Source organism: Lithobates pipiens, unplaced genomic scaffold, assembly GCF_037356315.1.
Source record: "Lithobates pipiens isolate NorthernLeopardFrog02 unplaced genomic scaffold, aLitPip1_a1.2 Scaffold_28, whole genome shotgun sequence".
Taxonomy (NCBI): Eukaryota; Metazoa; Chordata; class Amphibia; order Anura; family Ranidae; genus Lithobates; species Lithobates pipiens.
In genome coordinates this window covers 172,610,334-172,625,993 of record NW_027507789.1, presented here as the reverse complement: position 1 = coordinate 172,625,993, position 15,660 = coordinate 172,610,334, and the positions used below count along the sequence as shown (strand labels likewise).

At 46.0% G+C, this 15,660-nt stretch overlaps 1 protein-coding gene across 1 annotated transcript in view; it reads left to right on the top strand.

Annotated features, from left to right (window-relative positions):
- Positions 1-5,839: 5,839 nt before the first annotated feature.
- Positions 5,840-15,660, top strand: part of JUP (junction plakoglobin) — a 100,526-nt gene continuing 90,705 nt past the window's right edge. The window contains exon 1 of the mRNA XM_077459939.1: positions 5,840-5,966. The gene's annotated coding sequence lies outside the window, so the exon portion shown is untranslated. The remainder of the gene's footprint in view (positions 5,967-15,660) is intronic.

Here is a 15,660-nt window from a genome sequence, read left to right as displayed (position 1 = left end):
AATTTAAAAAAATGCATTAAAATTGTGCATTATCTTATGTTAAAGCAGAAAAGTTGCATGACAATGTGACTTTATGAACATGCATCTGTGTCAGAGAACAGTTCTAATGCTGCATACACAGGGCTGGAATTTCTGATGAAAACAGTCTGAGGCCGCGTACACACGGGCGGACTGTTCGCCCAACTTTGTTCGTCAAACAATCCGACAAACAGTCCGCTCAAAATTTGCATGAACGGACTTGACCACACACGATGAACGAACAGTCCGCTGAAAGCGTGCGCGATGACGTGAACGGCACGTACGACGGGACGAGAAATACGACGTCCAATACACTGCAATGCAACCTTCGGCGTGTAAATCCTTTCTGAGCATGCGCGAAACTTAGTTTGTCGAACAAGCCTACACACGAGCGGACTGTCCGCTGAAACCAAGTTTCAGCGGACTGTCTTACGGAAATTCCGAAAAACTTTGTTCGTCAGACTGTCCGCTGAAACTGTCCGCTGAAGCCCACACACGAGCGGACTGTCCGCTGAAACACTGTTCAGCGGACAAAGTTGGGCGAACAGTCCGCCCGTGTGTACGCGGCCTGATGGGAACTTTTCATCGTATTTTATGACCGTGTGTATGCCCATCGGTCTTTTTCTGTCGGCATTTCCAACGGTCTTTAGATTGAGGGCCTGTACTTAATTTTTCAGACCGTAAACCTTTCTATCGGATTTTTCGATCGCGTGTATGCAATTCCGACACGCAAAATTACGACGCATGCTCGGAAACAATTTGACGCATGCTCGGAAGCATTAAACTTCTTTTTTAAAGTGCCGTTAAACGTGTTGTATGTTGCGGTGTTATTGACCGTCGGAATTTGGTGTGACCCTGTGTAGGCCAGACAGTATGAGTGAAATTCCGTCGGGAAAACCATCAGAGCTTTTTACGACGAGAATTCCGATCGTGTGTACGCGGCATTAGATGGATTGGCACACCTGCAATACCCAGCAAAATCAAAGATTGGCACATAGAAATTCACCAATGGCACATAGAAATTCACCAATTTGAAGGTGCTTGACCCCTGGCTTGCTCCTCTGACTCTGCTACTGCCTGATTACCAGTGAATGACCCCGGCTGACTCCTGACCCTGCTTGCTGCTTACTTCTGGCTGACCTTCCATGCATGACTTCTGGCTCCTGACTCTGCTCCTGGCTCTTCCTGCTGCCAAGTCTCACCCGGTACTCCTGAGGGACTTCTGCCCAGTATTGTATCCTGCTCATCAGCCGCCATCCAGCGGGCATCTCTTCATCACCTGCGACTGTCGCAGCTGGCAACCCCTGCTTCTCTGAGCAAAGCACTCCCTGCTACCACCTTCAGGGGGGCGCTCTGCACTTAGCCGCAAGGGAAACCCTCTTAGCACTTCGGCCTCCAACCAGGTACGTGACAGCCTGTTTACATCTATGTGGCACGTTAATGCATTTCACGCATTAAGCCTCATTTACATGTAGCATTTTCAAAACCTGCATTTTTTTTGGAGTGTTTGCGTGCAACCAATGTGGGCAACCAATTCATTTCAGTGGGCTACACTATGTGCAACACACCTGGCAAAGTAGCTTTCTGTACGTATTTTGTTTTAACGCGTTGAGCCCTGCGTGTTCTTTTACTGCGTGTTTTGCCGCATTTGTTGCGCGTCTTCTTTAAAAGGGGCCATTGACAATGCATGCTGCCGCAAACGCAACACACATTTTTAGTGTGTTTACTAAGCGCTCAGGCCCCATTCACTTCTAGCATTTTTAAACATGTTGTGTTTGTGCGACATTTTCATTTTAATGCATGACAAACGTGGCAAAGTACTTTGTGCAGTTTATTCAACACGCATTTGTTGCACATTTTTCCACAAGTCTTCTTGTCGCATTTGTGGATGCCAGCACAAATAAAACACTTATTTTTAGTGTGTAAACGCACAGTTTTGTATGTGTTTACCAAACACTCAGGCCCCATTCACATGCTTTTTCATTTGTGTTACATGCATAGGGCAGCCTATTCATTTCAGTGCAACAAAGTAGCTTTTTACCATGTTGAGCCTTGCCTGTTTTTTACCATGCATTTTGCCATATTGGTTGCACATTTTTCTGTGCATCTTCTTGCCACATTTGGGTGTCATTAACAATCAAATGTTACTGAAAATGCGACACATTTGTAAACGCATACAAAACCGTGCGATGTTGTGCACGTGCACCAAATGTTCCAGCCTCATTCACATCTAGTGTTTTTGGGCATTCCTTTTTGTCCACGTTTTTCTTGTGACACGCATGGGGTATCCCATTAATTTCAGTGGGCTGCCCTATGCGCAACAAGAGAGGCAAAGCATCTCATGTAGCTTTTTGCGACGTTGAGCCTTGCGCATGTTTTATCACATGTTTGTTATGCATTGTCTTCTTGCTGTGTTTGGGGTGCCATTTACAGTGAGTGGCACCGCAAATGAGAGATGCATTTTAGGCATGTTTGCACCCGTTTACCAAACACTAATAGACTCCAGATCTCTCAATAAAGAGGACCTGTCACGTCCCATGCTGTCACAAGTGATGTTAAAGAGACAGTGTAAAAAAATGAGTTTTAGATAAAATAAATAATAAAAATGTAAAAAAAATAAAAAATAAAGCGCCTGTCTCCCCGTGCTTACATGCAAATGAATGCGTACATAAATCCCACACGCATATGTAAACAATGATCGCACCACACATGTGAGGGATCGTTGCAAATGTCAGCGTGGGAGCAGTAATTCTAGTGCCAAACCTCCTGTGTATCTTTAACCACGTCAATACCGGGCCTATTCTGGCACTTCTCTCCTACATGTAAAAATCATCATTTTTTTTGCTAGAAAATTACTCAGAACGCCCAAACATTATATATGTTTTTTTTAGCAGACACCCTAGGGAATAAAATGGCGGCCATTGCAACTTTTTATCTTGCACGGTATTTGCGCAATAATTTTTCAAACGCCTTTTTTTGGAAAAAAGACAGTTTCATGAATTAAAAAATAACGAAACAGTAAAGTTAGCCCATTTTTTTTGTGTAATGTGAAAGATGATGTTTCGCTGCGTAAATAGATACCTAACATGTCACGCTTTAAAATTGCACGCGCTCATGGAATGGCGCCAAACTTCGGTACTTAAAAATCTCCATAAACGGCGCTTTGAAAATCTTTACAGATTACCAGTTTAGAGTTACAGAGGAGGTCTAGTGCTAGAATTGTTGCACACGCTCTAACGCACACGGCGATACCTCACATGTGTGGTTTTAATAGCGTTTTCATATGTGGGCAGGACTTACGTGTGTGTTCGTTTCTGAACGTGAACTACCGGGGACAGGGGCGCTTTAAATTTTTTTTACTTTTTTTTTTGATCACTTTTATTCCTATTACAAGGAATGTAAACATCCCTTGTAATAGGAATCTATTGTGACAGGTCGTCTTTATGGAGAGATGCGACCCCACATCTCTCCTCCAGGCTGGAAAGCATGAGATCGTGAAAAATGTTTTTTGCCAATCTCAAGCTGACAGCCACGATCGTGGCTTTGTTTACTTCCGGGAACTTCCAACGGTCATAGAGATGGCAGGTGACCATCTGGTCACCGAAAATCTCTATCGTCGCCATCCGGAACTGGCCGATTATTTCTCCGGGCCCCCGATGGCACGGGAGAGCCCAGAGAAGCACCGGATGGCGGCAGGAGGAGGGGGAATGTCCTGTCGCCTATAAGAACAATCAAGCGGCAGAACTGTCGCTATAATCATTCTTATCGCGCACAGAATTGCCGGCTGGAAAGAATGATATTTGAATGATACTTGTAGCTGCAGGCATAATTCAGATATCCCCACACAAAGTCAAGGACGTCATATTACACCCTAAGGTATTGAAATGGTTACACTGGTAACCGGTAAAGGTATTTAACCACTTGCCTACAGGGCACTTTTACCCCCTTCCTGCCCAGGCCAATTTGCAGCTTTCAGCACTGTCACACTTTGAATGACAATTGCACAGTCATGCTACACTGTACCCTAATGACATTTATATAATTTCACAAAAATAGAGCTTTCCTTTGGTGGTATTTAATCACTGCTGTTTTTATTTTTTTTATTTATTTGCTAAATAAATGAAAAAATATCGAAAATTTTGAAAACAGGTAATTTTTCTCCTTCACTGAAGGGCACCGATAAGCTGCACTGATGGGCACTGATGAGTCGGCACTGATAGGATGCACTGATGAGTGGGCACTAATAGGATGCACTGGTGGGCACTGATGAGTCGGCACTGATAGGATGCACTGATAAATCGGCACTGATAGGATGCACTGATGGGCACTGATGAGTCGGCACTGATAGGATGTACTGATGGGCACTGATGAGTCTGCATTGATAGTATGCACTGATGAGTCGGCATTGATAGTATGCACTGATGGGCACTGATGAGTCGACATTGGTAGGATGCACTGATGAGTTGGCAATGATAGGATGCACTGATGAGTCGACACTGATAGGCACTGATGAGTCGGCACTGATAGGATGCCCTGATGAGTCGGCATTGATAGTATGCACTGATGGGCACTGATGATTCGGCATTGATAGTATGCACTGATGAGTCGCCACTGGTAGGATGCACTGATGAGTTGGCAATGATAGGATGTACTGATGAGTCGGCACTGATAGGATGCACTGATGAGTCGGCACTGGTAGGATGCACCGATGAGTCGGCATTGATAGTATGCACTGATAGGCACTGATGATTCGTCATTGATAGTATGCACTGATGGACACTGATGAGTCGCCACTGGTAGGATGCACTGATGAGTTGGCAATGAGAGGATGCACTGATATGATGCACTGATGAGTCAGCACTGATAGGAAGCACTGATGAGGAGGCACTGATAAGTGACATTGATGAGCACCGATTGGCAGCACTGTTGGCCACTGATATGCAGCATTGGTTGGCACTGCACTGATAATCAGTGCCCTGATTATCAATGTAGATGTCCCTTTCACACAAGCTGGTTATCGACTTTCCTCACACTGTCAGCATGAGTAGAGGAATGCCGATAACCAGCTTGTGTTTGCCACTGTGATTGGCCCTTTACCCTGATCAGCTATTTGGGGCGCTTTTTGTAGCGCACTCATTTTTTTCCACGCATCTTCTTGCCATTAACACTGAATTGGTATTGCAACTGCGTTTTCAGCGCGTTTCATACATGCACACAACAATGTTTGATTTTGGAGCCGTAATGGGTTCGTGCTAGGGCAGCCAATTGGATTGGCCGGACTTCCAATTATCGAACGTGTCACCATACAACATGGTGTCTTTGGCTGCTCTTGGAAATGCATGGGAGTACAAGTGCCAGGGGTGGTCACGTGGTGCTGTGCAAAGAATAGATGGAGGGGAGGGGGCTGGGAATGGACTTTGTATCTTCCAGTCTCCCCCCACATGCTGGTACATGAGGAATGTCTCAGGTAGGCCGGGCACTGTGTATGTTTCGGTGTCTTCCACTCTATGACTCACACACACCCTTCACTATTACTCACCTGGCCAGGTGAACTCGATACCGTCATTCCAGGGCGGTGCCATCCCTCTATTGGCTGAACTTTGTTTGACTGAGATCGCCACCAGCCAATCACCGTCTTCTGTGTGAACTTATACCCAATAACCAGTGAGTCCCAGAAGCACGGCGAGAACGCAGGTTGAGCGACATTCGCCTTGGCCAATCAGCTTGCTCAGGGCGGGGAGGACGCGGAGAGAGACCCGGGGATTGATTTCTGTATCGACCAATGAGAGCGGTAGGACGGGGGCGGCGCTGGGGTATGGGCGTCTCCTCATTGGTCGGGCGGGGGGTGTCGCTGTCAGCAGGCTCGGGGTTGAGGGTTTAGTTGTCGGAGTGAGTCCGGAGCGCAGTCACAGGATACCGTCGCCTTCTCCAGCGCCTGGCACCGCGGGGTAAGAGGACCCGTCCCGCCTCCTCCTAGGCTGGGGCTCCCTGGGTACCATGTGGACGGAGTGGGCGCTTGTTGTGGGGGGAGGAACTGGCATTGTCTCATCGCTCATTGTTTCTTATGTCAGGATTGTGGCTGCAGCTGGTGTGTGAAGGATGTCCATACACCACATTATCTGTACGATCTCCTTTACATCTACCAAATAATATGGGGACAAACCTAAACTATTCAATTGGTCAGCTAAAGGAGATTGGACGATCAGATCGGATGGTGTAGGGTCAGCCTTTACTATCTTGTTGGGTGTTGGTCTTGTAATGTTCCTAGTGGAGAACAATGGTCTGCTGGTCTAGTCATGGATCGGATTGGAGGGAATGTTTGTTCGCTGTGGCTGGACAATCGGAGGTACAAGGGATTGTAGAGGTAGACCGATGTCTGGAGGTTGGTTGGGTGGACCAGTCCCCATGTGTGGTAATGTCTGCTGAGACCTAGAACTTCTGGCGGTGTCTCCAAGGTGATCTCACTGGAGAGGCGTATGTTGGATGAGATTTTAGTGTTCCCTATGGAGATCCCTAGATGTTCTAGGTCACATGTTCTCAACCAGGGTTTCTCCAGACTCTCAAATATGTCAACCGCTCAAGGAACCCTTGGAAACTTTGATGGCACCTGCATGGTTCCAGTGCCAATACCACTTGGAAGAGCCAGCTGTAGGATGGCCATGAGCTTTATAGCCGTCTCTCTAAGGTTTATATTCTTACCACCAATGTGAGGGGCGTGCTTACCCCTTGACCACCAACATGGTGGGCGTTCACCCCACCTATTGACCACCAACATGAGCGTTCTCTCTCCTCCCACCCTTTGACCACCAACGTGAGGAACGTACTCTCTGCCCCCCCAACCCCTTGACCACCAATGTGAGGAACGTACTCTCTGCCCCCCCCCAACCCCTTGAGCACCAATGCGAGGAACGTACTCTGCCTCCTCCCAACCCCTTGAGCACCAATGCGAGGAACGTACTCTGCCCCCTCCCAACCCCTTGACCACCAATGCGAGGAACGTACTCTGCACCCCCCCCCAACCCCTTGACCACCAATGTGAGGAACGTACTCTGCACCCCCCCCAATCCCTTGACCACCAATGTGAGGAACGTACTCTGCACCCCCCCCAACCCCTTGACCACCAATGTGAGGAACGTACTCTGCACCCCCCCCAACCCCTTGACCACCAATGTGAGGAACGTACTCTGCACCCCCCCCAACCCCTTGACCACCAATGTGAGGAACGTACTCTGCACCCCCCCCAACCCCTTGACCACCAATGTGAGGAACGTACTCTGCACCCCCCCCAACCCCTTGACCACCAATGTGAGGAACGTACTCTTCCCCCCCCAATCCCTTGACCACCAATGTGAGGAACGTACTCTGCCCCCCCCCCCAACCCCTTGACCACCAATGTGAGGAACGTACTCTGCACCCCCCCCCCAACCCCTTGACCACCAATGTGAGGAACGTACTCTGCACCCCCCCCCCAACCCCTTGACCACCAATGTGAGGAACGTACTCTGCACCCCCCCCCCAACCCCTTGACCACCAATGTGAGGAACGTACTCTGCCCCCCCCCAACCCCTTGACCACCAATGTGAGGAACGTACTCTGCCCCCCCCCCCCCCCAACCCCTTGACCACCAATGTGAGGAACGTACTCTGCCCCCCCCCCCCCAACCCCTTGACCACCAATGTGAGGAACGTACTCTGCCCCCCCCCCCCCAACCCCTTGACCACCAATGTGAGGAACGTACTCTGCCCCCCCCTCCCCAACCCCTTGACCACCAATGTGAGGAACGTACTCTGCCCCCCCCTCCCCAACCCCTTGACCACCAATGTGAGGAACGTACTCTGCCCCCCCCCAACCCCTTGACCACCAATGTGAGGAACGTACTCTGCCCCCCCCCTCCCCAACCCCTTGACCACCAATGTGAGGAACGTACTCTGCCCCCCCCCTCCCCAACCCCTTGACCACCAATGTAAGGAACGTACTCTGCCCCCCCCCCCCAACCCCTTGACCACCAATGTGAGGAACGTGCTCTCTGGGGGTGGGGGGGGGTTTGCGCGACAAAGACTCTTCCTGATAACTGCCACCATACTGAGGGGGGATGCTCTTCCTGCTAACCGTCTCTGCCATATGGGGGGGGTGCAGCAGCATTCTTCCTACTAACTGCCAACGTATGGGGGGGCATTCTTCCTATAGAACATTCATTCATTGGTTCCTCTGGGGTAAAAAAGTTGAGAGGCTGTCTAATCTGACCTGGAGTTTTGCGACTTTCAGGTTTGCCCTGAATCCTGCCTACTCTCCAATACTACATTTGTATATCAATTTATTTGTCTCTTGGGGAATCTGAACTTGAAATCTGGCAGCCTAGTTCCATAATTCTATGTTGGAAGTAGATTGTACGGTCATTAAACTTGTCCAATGCCCCAGAGTATTGCAGATTACCTGGAGCTGGTATGGGACGTCTGCTGGGCTAAAGGACATGAACCTTATTGTTTTTGCTTTTTTATTTATACCATTGTTTGGTTTCTCTTTGTGGTGTGGGTTTTTTTTTTTTTTTTTGTTTTATAATGTCGTGCTGAGATCAGATCTCACTGGGTTATTGTACTTTGCATTGCCTTCATACGTAACCCTGTCATAAGGCAAGCGTAGTCTCTACTCTTCCTAGCATGATCTCATCGTGGGCTGGCATTGCTTCCTTTGTGAGCATCTCCTCCTACCTGTGATCCTTGTGCTTTGCTGTGGAACTTCACAAGAGATCCAATCCATGTACTATTTTTTTTTTTTTTTTTTTTTTATGAGCTTCTGTTGGTTTTTATATTCTTTATTATTATTATATATATATATTATTTTTTATTTTTTGTTGGAAAACATATATAGTAAAAAAAAAAGAGGAAAAAAAAAAAAGATGCTTGTCTGTTGGTTTTGATAGTTAAAAAAAAAAAAATTATATAATAACCTAACTGTCAAACACAGAATTTATTAATAAATTATTTTAGCATCACGCTTTTGCAAACTGTCAAACGAATGTCTGGATGTGCTGTGTCAACATCAGGTGTATGCTGGCTTCTCTCCCCCCCGCTGTCATTGGAACAGGAAGAGAGCATCCTCCTTTGTCCTGTGCATTGGTGAACTTTGTACGCTGCATCGGAATAGGTCCTCCGCCCACCGGGCCAGCCACCACTAATGGGAATATTCTTTAAAGTAACAAGCTTTTATTGAGCGGGACAATGGGCGCTTGTGTGGGTGAAATTCTGCCTTTTGTCATTAGTAAGCACATGATTTAGGCCGCTGCCTGACTTGGGGCAGTGTTTTTGTTTCAGCGTGACGGAGAGTTATTTGTAGACACATGGCCGGTCACTGTTATGAAGGGAAAGGGTTCAGAGTGGCTTAGGGTCCAAGCATGGCTAGTGAAAATATTGGTAATGAGCTGGCGTAGGGTGTATTAATCAAAGTGGTTGGCATGCATTTCTGACAAGTGACATTCGTACCCTTGGCGCTCGGCTTCGCCTTGTACTATGGGCTGAACTAGACTTGTGGCATTGATCGACAACCTGGAAGCCTTTATGGAGAGTGGAATTGGTGGCCCCAAGCGACTTGCCATGAGCGATGCTTTGGGTAATATCTGAAGCTAATGTCTTTCAGACCCACCCTATTGTCTGAAATGGCACCGACATGCAGCTTTGAAATCATGCAATTTCGAGTAATTGCACGATTTAAAAGCCTGATTCGGTGTGAACCAGGACTAAAGCATTGCTAAAGTTAAATGATCCCCTAAACCCCAACTCCGCTCACTTTTTTTCTTTTTCCACCCATTCAGTGGGGCTCTGCCCGCACTGCATGGGTCAACTGCTTTATATCATTTTTTTTTTTTTTTTTTTTCTTGGGGTTGAGCTGAAAGTTCATACTCCCCCTGATATGCCAATCCTCCCAAAAACCATGCTCCCCCACAGGCCAGCAGTTCCTGTCTATGGAGCGTGCTCACATCAGAAACAGTCCATTTTCAAGACTGCTGGAGAGGTGGGGGGTTTTGGGGGTAGCAAACTGACTAATGTATGGGCTTCCTTATGTTGGCCTTCAGGTTTAAGGTATTGGAGAGATTAGATAATTTGGTGTACACGGTTACATATAAAAAAATTCTCATTGCTCATCAAGGAACCCCTTGAACCTTGGTTGGGAGACTTCCCTAGACAATCTGTCCAGCTGTTTTGGCCTGATGGATCTACAGTTGTTCTGGTATTCACCTGTAGTCCATTCCAGTAGATGGGCAGTGGCGGTTACCTAACCTTCTGACCAGAGCTGTTATTTATGTTGGTTGTAGATTGGCTGACCTTTCATTTAATTCTCCAGATGCCTACAAAACCTTCTGACTTGATTGATGCCTTTATTAAACACATGAAGTGTGTATTTCCTAATTTGTGCCCCTTCCCATAATTCCACAGCAGTCGTCTGTCCTTGAATTTGGGCTCCTCAGTTGTTTTGTTCTACAATATGGAGTATACATAAGAGGAACATGGCGGTCGCTTCTACAAATGGAAGTAATGGAGAATGCTTGTGGGGAAATGTTATCAGTGGAGCTCTTAAGATGGAAGAATCCAACGTGATTGAACTTGCCAGCACTGAAATATTGGGTTTGGGTGGAGTTGACCTTGGATAATTTTTACCTGGATTGCTTTTGGGTGCTTGATGATTTTGAGAACTAACCTTTTTGAGTATTTTGGTATTGGATGAAGTTCTGCTAATGTGTGGTCATAGATACTAGGGCAGTGATGGCGAACCTTGGCACCCCAGATGTTTTGGAACTACATTTCCCATGCTGTTCTGGCACTCTGTAGTGTAGTGGAGCATCATGGGGAAATGTAGTTCCAAAACATCTGGGGTGCCAAGGTTCGCCATCAGTGTACTAGGGGGATGAGGGATTATATCTATCCCATTTTGTGTTTAAAGATGGAGGCGTATAACCCAGTGGTCTCCAAACTGGGTCCCGGGCGCCAGATGTGGCCCTTTGCTTATCTTTATCCAACTTTTGGGGCACTTTATTTTGGCTCAGATTAAAAGGCGCCATTCTCCCCACTGACACCAGCCATAGGCCATTATTCCTGCCGCTGAGGCCCAGCGATGGGGCTGTCTTGTTGCCGCTGAGGCCCAACGACATTTTCTATTCCCACTGGCCACAGTCCAGCCACCCTAAAGTCAGTCTGAAAGACGGTAAACTGGCCCTTTTTTTTGTTTGGAGACCCCTGGTATAAAGGAACCAGGTCTCAGGTGCATGTGTAGAGACCTGAATTTTTCTGCGCTAGAAAAGTTCTCATGCCTAGGCAAGGGCACACCATAACAATTGTTTTCTGTGTGCCCTGTTCACACTACAATGGAGTATAGACTGGATCTATGCTGAAGTCTCAATTTTTTCCATCTGGGCCCAATAGGGGTAACGGGCATTGCCATTTTATTTTATTTATTTATTTATTTTTTCATTTTGACCCCTTAGAATGTTTTTGGGTAAGGAACACAGATCCACAGAGAAACTGCTTACTCTCCAAGCGGGTAGGGGTTTCAGGTGCAGGCTGATTGCGCAAACCAAGTGAATGAAGAATGAACAAAGTCTGGACAGCCGCACTCCGGATCGAATGAAAAGTAAAAAGTGCCTTTATTTCTTCAAATGAGAACTCCACATTGCACGAATCACCACAGCAAAGGGAAAAATATAGAACTTAAATATTCTGACGCATTTCACGCTAAAACCAGCGCTGTTTTTGGGTACTTGAGTGTCTCTTGGTGTGCAGGTTCATCATGTCATTTAGGCTAGGTTGGCACTTGTATGTTGAGCCTAATGAAATCCAATAGAGGAAGAAAACACGTTGTCATGTAATGCACATCAAGTCACATTGTAACATACAATACTACATTGAGAGCGCAAAGGTAGAAATCCAACCTAATGTGCCAAGCGGCTTCTTGTCCACACACGCCTGAAATATATTATTGCTACGCCGGCCATTTTGTAACTTGTTTATCTTTCGACTTCAATATGCAGTCAGCGTTGACAAAAACATTCTTTCCTTTATAACCACAATAGCCATGTAGGGAAAACCTCATCCCTGCCCTCCCCCCGAAATGTCATTCCTTGCTTTTTCCCAGCTGTTTCTTTTGTTACAATGCTGGGACAGATTATGACACACTGCCTTGGGGTGAGGAATTCAGAACTTGAAGGACCTGTCTTGGTATCTACAAAGTACAAGCGGGCAAGAATCTCCAAAGATAAATGCAGACGTTTTAGCAAATATATGACTGGTCTACAGTAAATGTTCTTCCAATGAAAGTGGTGGTTTTCGCTTTTGAATATGTAGTACAGTGGGAATGTGCAGGGCGGGGGAAATCGCCACAGGTAAAGGATAAAACCCAACTGTGCACCCCATTGTTCGGGAAAAAAAAAAAAAAAAAAAAAAAAAAATTATATATATTTATATATATATATATATATATATATATATATATATATATATATATATATATATATATATATATATATATATATATATATATATATATATATAAATATAAATTATTTTGTCTGTGTGAGGCTTTTGAAAAGGATCCAGGATGTTTGTTGCTGCACATTTTAAGCAGAGCAACAAATATTGATTTGATTAAATTGAGGTCAGAACATTTGCATTTTTTCCCTCTGCTGGTAATGTGGAAATAATTGTCATCTCAGCCACAGAGTTAAAAAATTCAGCATAACGGTGTGTGTAAGATGGAAGTGTACCATGGCTGGTTCATTGCAAATGAAGAAAGTTTGCTTTTGTTAAAGGTAACTTTTCGGTTATTGGTATATGCTGGTTGTCCACTGACTTGGGTTTTGTGGAGCTCTTTGGCGGCTTCCTATGCCTAGAGGAGCCCAAAGGCAAGATCTCTTCACACAAGTTTGTGGGTTCACATGATTTTCATGTAAGGGTCTTGAGGAACCCAAGGGCAACTTCCTATGCCTAGAAGGCAAATGTGAGAGCACTTCACACATGGTCAGGGATTCATACGGAGGGCAAAGCCTTTTGTGATATAGATGTATCCTTTCTGTTGTAGGGGGAGAAGCCCTAAAGTAGTTGTAAACCCTTAAAAACCACTTTGACCTACAGGTAAGCCTAGATCAGTGATGGCGAACCTTGGCACCCCAGATGTTCTGGAACTACATTTCCCATGATGCTCAACTACACTGCAGAGTGCATGAGCATCATGGGAAATGTAGTTCCAAAACATCTGGGGTGCCAAGGTTCGCCATCACTGGCCTAGATTAAGGCTTACCTGTAGGTCCAAGAAATATCTCCTAAACCTACGTGGTTTAGGAGATATTTAGAAAAAGACAGCCGTAGACAGCGGCACACTGGGCAGGCCGCAGATCGCAGCGATATGCTGCTTGTGTCAGCTCCCGTGCGCATGCGCGGGAGTGACAACATGGCGGCTCTGGCGAATCACAGCGCCGGAGCAGCGAGACCCGGGAGTCGCTCCGGGATGCATGGCAGCGGTGAAGAGGAAGACGGAGGACCGCTTTGGGGGCTTCGTTCTCAGGTAATTTATTCATAATGAGCTAGTATGCTATGCATACTAGCTCATTATGCCTTTGCCTTACAGGGTGTTTTATTTTTTTCCATATTGCCTTTACTTCCTCTTTAGTTGTAAAGGCAGAATGTTCATCTTAAAGAGGAAGTAAACCCTGATGGGTTTACTTCCTCTTTCATTCCCTGCAAAGGTAATGCATAATGGACTACTATGCATCGCATAGTAGTCCATTATGTGTCACTTACCTGATACAGGAGCCAGCGATGTCCCCTGTAGTCCGGCGCATCCATCTTCTCGGTGGGTCTCGACGCTCCGCCGCTGTCATTCGGCGATGACGTCACTCCCGCGCATGGGAGCCGCCACGCGCGGCATATTGCCGTTGGCGGTGCCTGTCTTTCGGCAAATATCTCCTAAACCGTGTAGATATTTCTTGGACCTACAGGTAAGCCTTAATCTAGGCTTAGCTGTAGGTCAAAGTGTGTTGTAAGGGTTTACAACCACTTTAATAGATTCTGTGACTCGGCTCCAGTGCCCCCATAGGAAGCTGCTGACTGTGGGGGCACTTGATAGGAGGGAGGGGCCAGGAGCAGCAAAGAGGGACCCGAGAAGATGATCCTGGCTACTCTGTGCAAATCCAACTGCACAAAGTAGGTAAGCATAACATATTTGTCCAAAAGAAAAAAGTACAATCCTTTTTAAATTGGACTACTCGCCTACTTCTACAACTGTTTATTTATTGTCTGGAAGGGTGCAGAATCTCCCTTGGCAACATAGAAGCAATTTGTTTCTTTGCTCGTCTTACTATCCTCTTGCCGGTAAGTTGTCATCGGTCTGGCTTTTTAATCAGTACTAAATCTGCTGTGGGTCCCTGAAGCACTTGCGATAACGTACAAGGCTTAGCAATAGTTTGGTCTTCTTTATCAACAGTTCTGATCATGTCACTGTGTGTGGCATCGCCACCTTATCTGCTACTTTTGTTTTGTGTCTGCCTTCTTTGGCCTTTTTGGGCTCGTTAAACTGCAATGTGTTTTTATTATGCTATATGTAGTATTTGGCTTTAGGTTTTCTATAAATAACAAAGAAAACTATGTGGTGTTGGTACCCTTTTATCTAACTTTTTCTTCTAAAATAGCTGGACTCTGGCTGCTTAGAGCAACTTTATTTGTCCCCTGAAGTGTATGTGGCATACTGGTCACCCCGTTTTTTCAGTGGGTTGGCCTGCTTAGTTACTTACAGAGCCCTAGCAGTGCAGGAGTTAACAATTCCAGCTTGCTATATCTCATCCATGTGAGAAATTTCTGGTGTCCTCCCTAGTTTAGTCATGGGAAGGTTTCTGACTACAAAGAGTAATCAGACAAGGGCAGGGCAAGGGGTGAGGCTCAGACGCTACCAGGTTGTAGGAAAGTAAAGGCAACTTGGGTGTTGCTGGCTTGAGGAAGGCTTGGCCTGGCGGATGAGTAGCCTGTAATCGCTGAGTATTTTACCTGGAAGGTACAGACTGTGCAAACACTATGATGAGTGGGTTCTGTTGACACATGTCTCTCACCTGATGGGGTCAGTCTGCTGCTTAGTGGCTTGCGTGGATGGGTGCCAGGATCTGGTATCCTTGGTACAGCAGATTAGACGTCTGTCAGTTGGCTTTCATTTATAGCATTTGCAGGTTAACAGTTTTTAGTTTGAAGGGAACTTTTCTACTGCAGTGTAATAGTGATCCTTTTGGCTTTACTGCTTCAATTGCTTGTGCAGAATTTTTTAAGTTTTTTTTACATCTGCCGTGGTAGCTGTCCACTTTACAAGAATAACCTGGAAATCTGATGTTGAGCATTTTAGAAGTGCTTCCGATCATGTGATGGGGGCTTAAGCTGGCCGTACACCAGGATCTTTAATATTTTAATGGACTTTCCCGCATAAACGCATACTGTACGCTGTTAGAAGTTCCATTGTATTGGTGGACATTTCCATCCTGCTCCTTTTTTAAATGTTCTCATCACTGCGGTTGAAATGAACATCAGTTTTCGTAAGCATCACTTGAAATATTTGATCATTTCTAATTATTTTAACTTTTTATTTTATTTTTTCTGTATGATTAAATGTAATTGTTTC